General features: G+C 46.6%; 1 protein-coding gene across 3 annotated transcripts in view; it reads right to left on the bottom strand.

Moving 5' to 3' along the window:
- Positions 1 to 9,807, bottom strand: part of DAPK2 (death associated protein kinase 2) — a 59,470-nt gene extending 49,663 nt beyond the window's left edge. Inside the window, exons 1-2 of one of the 3 annotated variants that reach the window (XM_082198617.1) lie at positions 9,667 to 9,765; positions 8,146 to 8,233 (exon numbers count right to left, since the gene is read on the bottom strand). The gene's annotated coding sequence lies outside the window, so the exon portion shown is untranslated. Of the gene's footprint in view, positions 1 to 8,145; positions 8,234 to 9,666 lie in introns of all 3 variants that reach the window. The other 2 variants (XM_082198619.1, XM_082198616.1) reach the window with 2 other exon arrangements.
- Positions 9,808 to 13,483: the final 3,676 nt, after the last annotated feature.

A 13,483-nucleotide genomic window follows, 5' to 3' on the forward strand; every position in this document is an offset into this window, starting at 1 on the left:
AAAGTATCCTGGCCAATCCTTAGAGACCCTTCTAAGTAACTTCCTTGAGGAGACCAATTATTTGATGACCGAGCAGCTGCCAAAATATCTGTATCTTCTCTTGTTTCCTGGACCTGCTTTGATCATTAATTTTTAGCTTGTTTCTCTTTTAAAAATTGGTTTTTATTGAGGTTGTTATTTTGTATTTTATACTTTGTATTTTGCCTCATTGGCCAGCTAGCTGTAATAAACACAGGACTGATAATAAAAGTGAGCAAAAAAAGCCTATCAAGGAAAAAATTACATTTTGCCTAACAAGGAGACTCTGCTGTGGCTTAGTTTCATCTTGAGATCTCTCACTGCACTGTTGTATTTATAAAACCATTTTAATACCATCATATCATAAAATATAAAGATGGTATAATATGTCAAAACATAAAACACAATTTTAAATATAAAGATACAGATAATCGCTAAGATGACTGGCCAGTCAAAAATAAAAATTAAACAGGTGCAAAAGTCCTGTCCACATAAGAAGGTCTTCAAGAGATACTTGGAAGGCCAAAGGGAGGCTTGTGCCTCTGCTGGAGGACAGTTCCACACAGCATAGGACTGGCAACACTAAGTGCCCAACTTCTAGCTAAACCCGGGCAGACATCTGAGGCATGGGGAACAACAAAGCTCCTCTGGATGATCTCGGATGACCAGGCTTGGATATAAGGGTGGTCCTTAGGGCATCCTGGACCAAAGTTGTTCAGGGCTCTGTATATCAGCACAAGAGCCTTGAACCAGGCACTGCCTACCGCCAGCTGGAGCTTCCGGATCAGGTCCAGGGGTGGTCCTACACAGACCACATTGAAGTCATCCAGTCTCAAGGTTACCACTGCATGAACTACATTGGCTAAGCCATCCTGATCCAGATATGGCTATAGCTAGCATTCTTGGAGACATGTATCAAGGTCGATTCCACTGAAGTTCACATAACACCACTTTATGGCAGAGTGTCCTTTATTGCCAAAGCATTTTCAAGTGGCCCTAGTTTTCAAGCATTCCACTCCCAGATTCCTGTATGCAGGCTACCTATGTGCTTTTGCAGCCACACCTCTTTCTAAAGAACATTTGCTGTGCTCAGCATCAATCTCACAACAGGTACGCTTGGGCCAGGGCCAGGTATGCTTGGGTCTGTTAACTTGGGTCAGGGCCATCAGCTGCTGCCACCTATTAAACGCCTCAGCATGTTAGCTTACACAAGTTCCCAGCCCTCAAGATTACATATCAAAACCTGGAAATTTGATTTGCCTGTCTATTATCCCACTCTTTGACTAAAACAAAGAGCAGCTTACCAGCAGAAAACAAACAACATTACAACAGCATATGCAGCATTAAAACTACAGATCTGAAACACTTATTGGTGGCAGTGCCAAAATTGTGGAATACCCTTGCTGAGGAGATTCATAATTAAAAATGTCAGCAAAACAAAATATTAAACTCCTGTATGTATCAAAATGTTTTCACTTTGTCTGAAAAGAAAGAGAAGCCAAGCAGATCTCCATGGGGAGCACGTTTCAAGGTCTTGGAACCACCACCAAGAAAGCTGGGCTCTCATGCTGAAACCTGCCTAGCTATGAATGATAGCACGAAAGAGAGGAACATTTGCAAGGCAGGCCTGAAAGGCTGGGAAGCCTGTGCTTGTTCTGCCTCCGTCTCTCCCCTGCTCCTTATCCATGGTCCCATGCTGGCTCTCTAATAATAATAATAATAATAATAATAATAATAATAGTAATAGTAATAGTAATAGTAATAGTAATAATAATTTATTATTACTTATACCCCGCCCATCTGGCTAAGTTTCCCCAGCCACTCTGGGCGGCTTCCAATCAAGTGTTAAAAACAATACAGCATTACATATTAAAAACTTCCCTAAACAGGGCTGCCTTCAGATGTCTTTTAAAAAGAAGATAGCTGCTTATTTCTTTCACATCTGAAGGGTGGGCACCACTACCAAGAAGGCCCTCTGCCTGGTTCCCTGTAACCTCACTTCTTGCAATGAGGGAACCGCCAGAAGGCCCTCAGCGCTGGATCTCAGCGTCTGGGCTGAACGATGGGGGTGGAGACGCTCCTTCAGGTATACAGGACCGACGCAGTGTTCCACTCCAGAGAAAGCTTTCCAAAACTTTGATGGAAGAATATGTCAGGACAGGCCAGCTTCCACCAAAAGCCCTTCCACTGTGCACAGAGCTGTAGTGCAGGGGGAATGCAGGAGCCAGTGTGGTGTAGTGGTTAAGAGCGGTAGTCTCATAATCTGGGGAACCGGGTTTGCGTCTCCGCTCCTCCACATGCAGCTGCTGGGTGACCTTGGGCCAGTCACACTTCTTTGAAGTCTCTCAGCCCCACTCACCTCACAGAGTGTTTGTTGTGGGGGAGGAAGGGAAAGGAGAATGTTAGCCGCTTTGAGACTCCTTCAGGTAGTGATAAAGCGGGATATCAAATCCAAACTCCTCTTCTTCTTCTTCTCCTTCTTCTTCTTCTTCTTCTTCTTCTTCTTCTTCTTCTTCTGGTGAAAAACGAGACTTTTGAGCATCGATTGTAGCAGATCAGCATAAAGGAGACCAGAGAATCTAGTGGGGCTGCATTTTAGATTTTCCAGGGGCAGAGGGCACCGTTATGGAGAACTCATACGTTTCAAAACTTACCACAAATACTTGCCACCCATAATGGAAAGAAAAAGAAAAAGGTAAACTCTGGGTCAAGCAAGGCTGGGTTGGACATGACGCTTACCCAAAGATATGCATCACATCAAAGACTGGGAATTCCTCAGACAGACAATTTACTTAATGTGACGTGTCAAGGATTCTTGTGGCTTTGGTGTGGAATGTGAGGTCACCGAGGGGCAGCCTTTGTCAACATGATGCCCTGCAGATGTTTTGGACTTACGGCTTCCAATCACTTGGTCCAACAAAAACATCTGGAGGGCACCAGGTTAGGGAGGTATTCTCTGAGGTTACTCTTCAGAGCCAAGGTCAGGCAGGCAGGAAGCTTTTGTTCAGTGGCTCAGGTAAGCCATCTTTGTTAAGGGCAACCTAGTTCTCCTCTCCTTTGACTCTTCTCTGCAACTAATTCTCAGCCAAGGAGACCAACTATTTGCCAGGGTTGCCACTATAAGCGATACCCAGGCCTTCAGAGGCCACAGGCTCTGGTGGGGATTAAAAGCATGTGTTCCTGGGGTAGAGGGAGAGGGACAGCCCAAACAAAAGAAAGCTCAGGAATGTCTCCCACACTCTCAGAGTGGGCCTCCCTACATCATTCCAGTCTCCTCAGCTGCAGCCAACTTGTCATTGTACCATGGAAGCCTTTGGACATGGTACAATGGCAAAGTGAAGTGGCATAAACCATCTTTCTCTCTGCCAGGAATCCACCAGGAATTAAGGCTGTGTGAGGAGGGCTAAGGACCCCCACTGGAGAATTTTCAGCAACCCCAGCAAACTATGGTTTCCAGGATTCTCTAAGGGAAGCCATGACAGTTAAACTGGTATAAAAATGATGTAAGTTTGTGGTGTAGTCCTTATGGCACTTAATTATGATAATAGGCAATTAAGCTTAGAATAATGTCGGGAGATAGCTACCGGTAATTGGTTTCCCCCTGTAGCACAGATTACCCCATTGTTGTAAAAATGACACATTTCCAGACACCTGGAATTATGCTTGACCTCCTTCTCCTTGTTCATTAACTGCGGCATTGAAAATAGTTAAAATAATAAATGCCAATTCAAAAAAAGGGCACAGGGGGCCGTGAGCTGTTGTGTCCTTTTCAAGGTGTCCTACAGCTGGAGGGCAGTGTGAGAAGGACACATCAGGGAAGGCGCAAAGGGAAGACAAGGATGGGAAGATGGTGATTAACAGAGTGGAGGAAATTTCTACCTTTCCCTTGTCATGGTCAGATCATTACAGGAGGGGTTTAGATTCTCTGGAACGGAGAACCTCTCCAGGGGTGGGGGACCGATTAAGATGGTCTGCCCCAGAAGTTTCCTATTGCCTTGGCAGGTGATTCTGTCAAAGCCCTGGTGGATCTCTGGAATGACGGTTGACATGATCACTCCTCAGCATCCCCTCTTGTGAAGTGGAGCTGAGAGAGGTTGTCTGGAGTTTTGGGGTTTGGTGTCACCAGGAAGCTGTCTCAGGAATGGATTGGATGAGGTTGAACAAATTGAAAGTTAGTCCAGACAAGACAGAGGTACTTTTGGTCATTTGGAAAGCAGAACAATGACTAAGAATTCAGTCTGTTCTGGGTGGGGTAACTCTCCCTGTGAAGGCAGAGGTTTGCAGTTTGGGGCATGCTACCGGACTCCACCCTAAACAGAGATGTCCAGGTCTCTGCAGTGGCCAGGAGTACATTTGCACAGTCAAAGCTAGAGGACGTCTGCACTGTGAAAGTGAGTGGCTCCCCCCTTTCTGTCCTTGCGCTGGCAGGTGAAGTCTTTCTTGTTCTAACAGGCTTTTGGGAACTGACTGCTCTTAATGAAAGGGCAGGTGCTGTGCTCTTTTTATTGTAATTATTTGTATGTTTTAAACAGGACTTTAAATATATGTGTTTTCATTCTATCAATGTTTTTTAATTACGGCTTTTTCTATTATTGTTTAGCGGTTCTTTTCTTGAGTCCCGTCATGGAAAAAGGCGGGGTATAAATAAATGTATAACAATAGTAATAATGAGATGGCAGGGGGAAGAAATGGGTAACAGAGAAAGACAGACATGAAAGATAGGAGAAAAGAGAGAGCAGTTGGTCAGAGAGAAAGATGGGCAGAAATAACTCAGCAGACTTCAGTATCCCTAGCTGTGCACAGAATCTTGCTCCTTCACAGCCACGAGTGACCCCCTGGCCCCCCACTCCCCTTATTCTGAAAGTCAGGTTCAAAACACTTACAATGGATTTCTCTGTTTGCTGAAAAGTATTGCTTGATCCACCCACATTTCTCTTGAACAATTTTCTTGATGTCAACTAAATCATACACGGAGAGATATACTGTATATATAATGATGGTTGATGATGATGTTTGTGCTGCAAGTGAGTCCGAATAATCCCATGTTCCTGAATGTCTGAAAATTCATAGTCTGTTACATCGACAAACACAAAAATGCAGCTCCCTGCCCACAAGAAGCTTACAATCCAGACACCACTGAATGGTTCAGCAAACTGTCACAGAATAAATGACAGAAATAAATTCCTTCCTTTTCATCATAAGATAGCAGGTCTTATTAAATATAATTACAGATGTTCATAAACCATCACTAAGACAACCAGACTTAAGCAGTATCTTCTCATTACCTCACTAACACACACACACACGAACATACATACATACATACATACTTACATATGGATATAACAATATAAGTCTGGTGCCTTTCAGCCATTTTGAACCACAACTCCCACCAGGGGTGATATTAGTAGTTATAGTAGTTATTTTAATTTCTTGCCCATCCTTCACTCTCATTACATTAATTAAAGCATATTGATAAAAGCAGTTAAAAACAACATACAGCAATACCTAGAGGGCACCAGGCTGAGGCAGAATGGTTTACTTCTTTACTTTCCTACTGTTTACGTAAAAAGAGAAGCAGCACCATTCTGTGACTGTACTCCTCCTTGGAAATTCGCAATCAGTGGGACTTCCAGGCTCGTGTTACAAGCACTCCAAATGCGAGGAATTATCTTCAGTCAGTAACAAGAGCCAGAGCAACTGTGGCTTCGTGGCAGAGCACCTGCTCTGAGTGCAGAAGACCCCCTTTTTCCATCTCTGACATCTCCAGGCAGGGCTGGGAATGCCGCCGGCATGAAACCTCATGACAGCAGCTGCCAGTCAGTGTAGGCAATGCAGAGCAAGATGAACCAACAGTCCAACTCGGTATGAGGCAACTGAGTTCCTATGGAGCCCACTCAAGCCTTGGCCTGAGAGATAGGAAAAGATTCCCTTCAAACATTCAGGTAAAGAGCCTCTAACGACACCCCACCCCCGTTTACCGTACTTTGAAACACCACAAAAAGAAAGAGCAGGCACTTTTGCTGTGCATCCCATTATTGGGTAATTTTTTTTGAAAGCTAAGAATAAATCGATCTGCTTTATGCTGGCTCAAACCTTTAGCCCACATAACCCAGGCCCAGATGCTGTGATTGGCAGTGGTTCCCCAGGGTCTTTCTGAGAAGAAGAAGAAGAGGAGGAGGAGTTTGGATTTGATATCCCGCTTTATCACTACCTGAAGGAGTCTCAAAGCGGCTAACATTCTCCTTTCTTCACCCCCCCCCCAACAAACACTCTGTGAGGTGAGTGGGGCTGAGAGACTTCAGAGAAGAGTGACTAGCCCAAGGTCACCCAGCAGCTGCATGTGGAGGAGAAGGGAATCGAACCCGGTTCACCAGATTACGAGACTACCGCTCTTAACCACTACACCACACTGGCTCTGAGCCCTGAGGTGCCAGGATTGAGCCTAGGATACCAGCACTCCAAGTCTGTGCTCTGCTAGTAGGCAACTCAAGGAAGGAATCACAGTTGCTGGTGCCGCCAATCAACTGGAAAGTGCTCCTAAAATGGAAATCGCTCACTTTTCTTCTCGAATCAGGGTTAGTAAGGTTAAGTTTTCAGAAGTAAATTTATCGCTGGTGTACATTTTATAAGCATGTACATGAAATCAGGATTCCTGTTCTTATTGTTGCTCCTTTTCCCCACAAGGGACAAAGAAAATGTAATCAGAACTTTGTGTAAACAAGGGTGCTCTTTACTCTGACAAGGGCAAGAGTATTTCCTGCTTCCTGTTCCAGAATTCTTCAACCTGGTGTCCTCCAGATGTTCTGGACTACAGCTCCCATCAGACCCAGTCAGCACAGCTGGAGGTGCCAGGGCTGACAGAAGCAAAGACTGAGCTTTTGGGGGGAAAGTTGTTTTGGGGGGAGGGGGCTGGAGGGGGGTTGGGCAAAATTGTTGAGCTTTGCTGGCACAGTTGTGCTTCTGTTAGGGTTGCCATATGTCTGGATTTTCCTGGATATTTTTGTGATTTCCGCCTGGACACTGCTGCTGAGCACGGAATTCTGGATATGTCTGGGAAATTCCAGACGCATGGCAACCCTGACAGATGTACAACTGTGCCAGCTGATTCTGATGGGAACGGAAGTCCCAAACATCTGGAGAGCAGCAGCTTGGTGAAGTCTGCCCTATTCCACCCCACAGACTTCCAAGAAGACGGCTACAGGAACAGATGGGTGGATCCCAGGCCCACCTCAGGATAAGATCCAATTCACACAACCGTGGTGTCTGCTAGCTTAAGTTAGCCATATTGATTTATATGTTGTCGGGGGTAGAGTGGGGGGGTGTCGGTCATTGTCTTGGCAACCATCCCCTTGGCCCTCTGATCTCTCAGTCTGCCCGCAAAAATAAGACACCCATCCATGTGACACTGACAAATAAAAAGCACCACTCATACTCTGCAAAGAAGGAAAGTTAACCTTTCACCCCCTTTCTCCTTTTTCTCCCCTCCATCTCCCCACTTCTCTTACCCCACCTCAAACCCGACATTGCCTACAACAAAAATGTCCTAAGTTGACTGTAATTGGCCTGTAACAGGAGACCAGCTCCTGGGGGCTGAGTTGTTTTGCCCTCCAATATATTTTGGGATGGAGCCAGGGCCCCCCAGTGTTGAGGGGGTGGAGGAGGCTGAGCACAGGGTCCAGCATAGTGTGGTTCCAGTGGCTGCTCCTTCTCTTCTTCCTGCTGCTGAGGAGGAGAAGAAGGCATTGAAGCTGGGCAGCCACCGCATTCGGCTCTGCCCCAGGGCTTCTTCTGACAGTCCTGATGTTAGGTGTGTGACGTGGCCCCCTAATCACCCTTGCAAGCTGGTGCCTCTGACCTCTACAATTTGAAATTAGAGATGCTGAATGTACTCTTTCTACTGACGGAAAATCTTTTAATAAAATATTGTTTTTAAAAAATCAGTGGCATTTGCCATTCATATATTATCTATTTAAAGAAGATCAGGTCATGAGTAAGTCCCACAATTCATGGTGAAGTGGACGACTCGTCATGCAGTGCAAACAACACCATGCAAGAAACTATGTCTCATGCGTACATCAAGGCTGCAATCCTAAGCACATGTGCCTGAGGGAAAGCACAACTTACTTTTGAATCAACCTATACGGGACTGTACTGTAGATTTCTTTCCACTAATCTGCTAATCTCCAGTGCATTTTCAGGCAGCCTAGTGCATCTGAGAATAGGGTTGCCAAAAAACTTAATTTTAACAAGTATATTACATTTCTGCCTCATATTTGCTTATCATCAACAAGGGAATGGAGCATTCTCGCTAACAAACCTCTGTTAAAGCCAGTGCCCTAAAGCTCAAGCATCCAATATCTGGATATAAATACCCAGTTGATCACTAACTGAAGATGCAGTAATTGTCAAGGTCCCTAAGAGAACAAAAATCCCAATACATAGAAAAATATCTGATATATACATTTACCTTGGAACCCAAAGGAGAGTTAGGCAGTGCTCAGAAATGCCTTCCTGGGCTAAGAATGGCTAGGGAGCTGGATGCATTGAGAATGATTTGACGTGACGAAAGAGCATAAGGTGGAAGTGCCCATTACTCTTAGTGGATGGGAGGAAAGTTAGGAGGCATCTATTAAAGCACCCATATTGATAGCTAAAGTATAGCCAGAAGTGCAGGCTAAAGATCCCCCCCTTTTTTTAAAGAAAACCCTCCCCACTGAAATACACTTTACAAGTCCTTTTGGAGTCATAATTAGAGTTGTGAAGGCACACCAGATATTGATGAGTGAAACGGAAATCCACATTAGAGATCAGCTAATTAACTAGTGGACATCGGATCACCGTTAGAAAACGGGAATTGCAAGAGCACAATCAGTGCCATAGCTGGATCAGATCAAATAAGGCCCGCCAAGTTCATCCTTTTTCCTCCTCAATGGCCCACAACCAGATGCCCTGGGATGCCCCCCCTGGAGGTCTCCATTGCTCCTCCTCAACAACTGATACGAAGGTGTGCTGCCTCTGATACGGGATAGAATCATAGAATCATAGAGTTGGAAGAGACCACAAGGGCCATCGAGTCCAACCCCCTGCCAAGCAGGAAACACCATCAGAGCACTCCTGACATATGGTTGTCAAGCCTCTGCTTAAAGACCTCCAAAGAAGGAGACTCCACCACACTCCTTGGCAGCAAATTCCACTGTCGAACAGCTCTTACTGTCAGGAAGTTCTTCCTAATGTTTAGGTGGAATCTTCTTGTAGTTTGGATTGTGTGGGACGCTCCACACAATATCCATGTGTAACCTTCTCCTCCTCCAGGACATGGCCAAATCCTTTTTTAAAGCTGCCCAGCTCTACAGCTCTGGCGGCAGCGATTTCCATAGTTCAACTGGACCCCGCATGAAGGGGGACTGCCGTTTTTCTGCCCTCCACCTCCCACCCTTTGGAGAGGGCGAAGAAAAGCTTCTCCCCAGCCATTTTCTCTGCTCCGGGCATCGCTCTCGTCCCGGCGCGTGGAGAAGAGGCTGGGAGCGCGGCGCCCGAAGGGGCTGGCGAGGCAGGGAAGCCGCCTGGGCTCGAGGGGGGCTGATCCTGCCTGGGGCGGAGGAGCAGGGCAAGCGGGCGCGCGGCTAGAGGAAAGGGGCTACTCACCGGGGGCAGCGGCGACGGGGCGCGCAGCTGAACGGACGATCGGGCAGGCGGGCAAGGGCGCACGCCGAGGCTGCCTCCGGGACAGGAGATCGTGCGCCGGGCAGGCGGGGAGGAGGCGGGTCCGCTGCTGCTGCCAACGCCGCCGTTCCCGGCTGCTGGTCCTGTGCTGCGGCCCAGTCCGGGGCGCCTCCTGCCGGCTTTTGGCGGAACAATCCCGGGCGGCCGCTGCCAGCTTCGCGCTCCCACCGCTCTCCTCGGCAGACGGCAGGCTGCAAGTCTCCGCCCGGTGGACAGCGCAATGGGTGGCAATCCCGAGGATGCTCTAGAAATAATATAGAAGTGCGTTTTCCTTCGGGGCATCCTGCAGGCGCCTAAGTTAAGAAACCAGGGAGAGGGTCATCTTTGGAAAGGGTTAAGAAAGTGATCAGGGGGCGGGTGGGTGGGAGGCTGCGACTCCCCTATGAAGAGAATTTGTAGCGTTTGGGGCTTTTTAGTTTACAGAAAAGGTGAGTAAGAGGCGACGCGATAGAAGTTTGTAAAATTACGCATGCCCTGTGGAAAGTGGGTAGAGAAAAGTTCGTGTCTCTCCTAACACTGGGACTCCTGAGCACCCGATGAAGCTGAAGGTTGAAAGATTCATGAGAGATAAAAGAAAGTCCTTCATACAGCGCTTAGTTTTACTCTGGGCCTTCCTCCCCCAGGATGAGACCAATTCATGGGGGCTACTGGCCTTGATGGCTCTGCCCGGACTCCACCGCTGGAGGCAGCAATGCTTTTGAATAGCAGTTGCTGGAAACCACAGGCAGGGCGAGAGCTCTTGTGGTTCCCACAGACTGCGAGAACAGGATGCCGAACTGGATGGGTCTTCTTTGGCCTGATCCAGAAGGTTCTTATGTTCTTATGTTCATCAATTTGTCTAAGTTGTTTAGGAAGCCGCCTAAGCTAAGGGTCACCCATTTTAAAGGATGTCCTCATAAGTTCCACCTAACAACAGAATCTCTATCCACCGTCCCCCAACCCTTTGGTTGCTGTTTTTTTCCAAATTATCTGCCTCCCATAAAAAGTGCTCCAGCGCCTGATCATCTTGATCAGACTGTTTTCAACATAATAAAAGTTGCTTCTTGCTTCAGAGCAATGCTTATTTACCTGTGTGCAAATTTAAGCTATTAGCAGTGCAATCCTAGACACGTCTTCTCAGAAGTCAGACTCATTAGTTTAGACTTCTTTCACATTTACATTATAAATTTGCATTTATTATTACTGTTGTTGTTGTTGTCGTTGGCATGTCCCAGTCACCTTTGGTGTGCTGGCTCCAAAGTGTGCCTCTCACCTTCCCAGTGAGCATAAAACCTGCATTGCTCATAAGGAGGAAGCCTCTTCATGAACACTGAGTTGAGTCCACCCAGCAGATTCTCCTAATTCAAAAGAAAGAATCACAATATGACCATCATTTGTTACCAGCGGTGCAATGTAGTCTGCCGTTGTGCTGGTGTGTGGGCACCTGGTGGGGCACGGAGGGTGAACGGAGCCTGCTGCGTGAGCTCAGCTCTTGCTGCCGATGCAGTCAGAGTGACACCCCCCCCGAACCATGCGGTGTCACCCACGCAGGTGGGAGCCCAGCTGGCTAATGCAGCCCTTGGCAGGCAAATCCCCCCCCCACGCCCGTGGAAGGAAGTACCAAGTCTGGGGCCTTGCCTGCCCCCCTCCTTCCACGCTTGCTTACTGTCCAGGGAGCGTGTCCAACGAGGAGCAAGCAGTGAGGCCAGGCTGGGCTCTGGGGCCAAAGACCCCTGGCAGCAGGCTGGGAAGGACGTGGGGATGGGGCCCATCAGGATGCACCTGGGTGGGTCCGGGATCCCTGTGGAAGCCACCACCTACATGGGGGCACCTGGCTTGCGCCCGGTCAAAACTGTGCACCCGGAGTCATGGCTCCACCGCATGCTATGTCCCTGTTTGTCACAGGAGGAAGGAACTGGAGGAAAGTCTCAAAAAGCTTGTTGCCACCTGGAAAAGGAATTCACCTTACAGAAGCCAGAAAATATAGGGTCTCCCCACAGCACTCTAGCACAGCCATTCTACCATAAAATAAGATGTGGCAACTCTGGGCACCACAAATAGTGGCAGAGTGGATAAAACCATTATATTCTCCCGGCAGCCCCCAGTGAAATGAGTGGGCCTCTGTCTGTGCTGTTGCAACTGGGCAGGGGGTGGCTGAGGGTTTGTGGCTTGGATGATGCCACACAGCAGGTGAAAGGCTCAGGTGATGTCTCAAGTGGGGTTTTCCCTGCCCAACACAGCCTCACAGCAGCTGTTGCGGATAGAGCATACAGACCAGCCCCATAACCTGGCATCATTAAATTTCCTCTCAGTTAAAAATGTCAAGGTTCACTGCTCTGCTAGACCAAACAGCTGAATTGTGCAGTCAATCCCTTTAAGAAAAGTCATCCAGTTCCACAAAACTGTTCTCACTTTAAAGGATGAACAGCACACACACACACACACACACACACACACACACACACACACACACGCACCAGTTATGGGATAGCAATTATACTGAGGTTTTCCAGTGCAGCAAAACCTTATTTCACATTGATAACACAAAGGAAGTGTGTGACTGCCCTCAAGTATTTTTCCCACAGAATAAGCAGAAAGGTTAATCAAGGGCAGCCAAGCCACTGAAGTAAAATTTCAGCAACGGAAGATGACTTACAAAATCACATTTTAATTTTCCAACGTAACAGGCACAATTAGTGTGCATCTGTACATAACAGCAAAAGCACACATCTTTGGCATATGCTGCAAAGAGATCCTGAATTTTGGAAACTGGCTGAGACACCTTGATGCCCTCTTAGTTACTTCATCCCATTTCACTGTCTGCTTCACTCATCTAAGGAGTGGGCTGGCTGCATGGACAGAGCCAGGGGGCCCCGGGAGGGGCAGCTGCCCCCCAAAAACATAGTAATAAAAAATACATAACTAACTGAGGTTCTGCCTCCCCCCCCCCAAAAAAAATCTGGGCTATGCCTTTAGTTGGCTGGCTGATTAACGTTAATATGCATATAAAAGTCAGGAACAATGTATACGACAGCAAATCATGTAACCAATCAGACATATGAAAAATAATACATTTTTACCTAAGTTTCTTTTATATAATAGGAACATAAGAAGCTGCCTTATACTGAATGAAACCATTAGTCCATCTAGCTCTGTATTGTCTACACTGACTGGCAGCGCTTTTCGGGATTGCAGGCAGAAGTCTCTCCCAACCCTACCTAGACTAGAGATGCTGCGGATTGAACTTGGGGCTTTCTGCTGGCAAGGCTGGCACTCTACTACTGGCCCTTCCCATAATCACTTCTTTCTTTCTTTCTTTCTTTCTTTCTTTCTTTCTTTCTTTCTTTCTTTCTTTCTTTCTCTCTCTTTCTTTCTCTCTCTTTCTTTCTCTCTCTTTCTTTCTCTCTCTCTCTCTCTCTCTCTTTCTTTCTTTCTCTTTCTTTCTTTCTCTCTCTCTTTCTTTCTCTTTTGTTTGTTATAAATTGCTTCTAAAGTGGTCTACAATAAGATAAAATACAAAAGATTACCAACTCAATAAACTGAAAGCGCTAAAATAATTTCTACAGCTGGCCAATTAATATTCCAGGGGAAACCTTCTTAAAGAAAAATGTATTTAATAGCTACCTACAAGACTTACACAATTATATTCTTATTATAAGGCAGGGAGTAAAGGTCTAATCATCAAAGTACACAATGATCAGCCATAAGGGTGTCTTCTTCTGTGGCTTATGAGTAACCATGCATTTCATATTAATGTTCC

This window comes from Podarcis vaucheri, assembly GCF_965113315.1.
Source record: "Podarcis vaucheri genome assembly, chromosome: 14".
Classification (NCBI taxonomy): Eukaryota; Metazoa; Chordata; class Lepidosauria; order Squamata; family Lacertidae; genus Podarcis; species Podarcis vaucheri.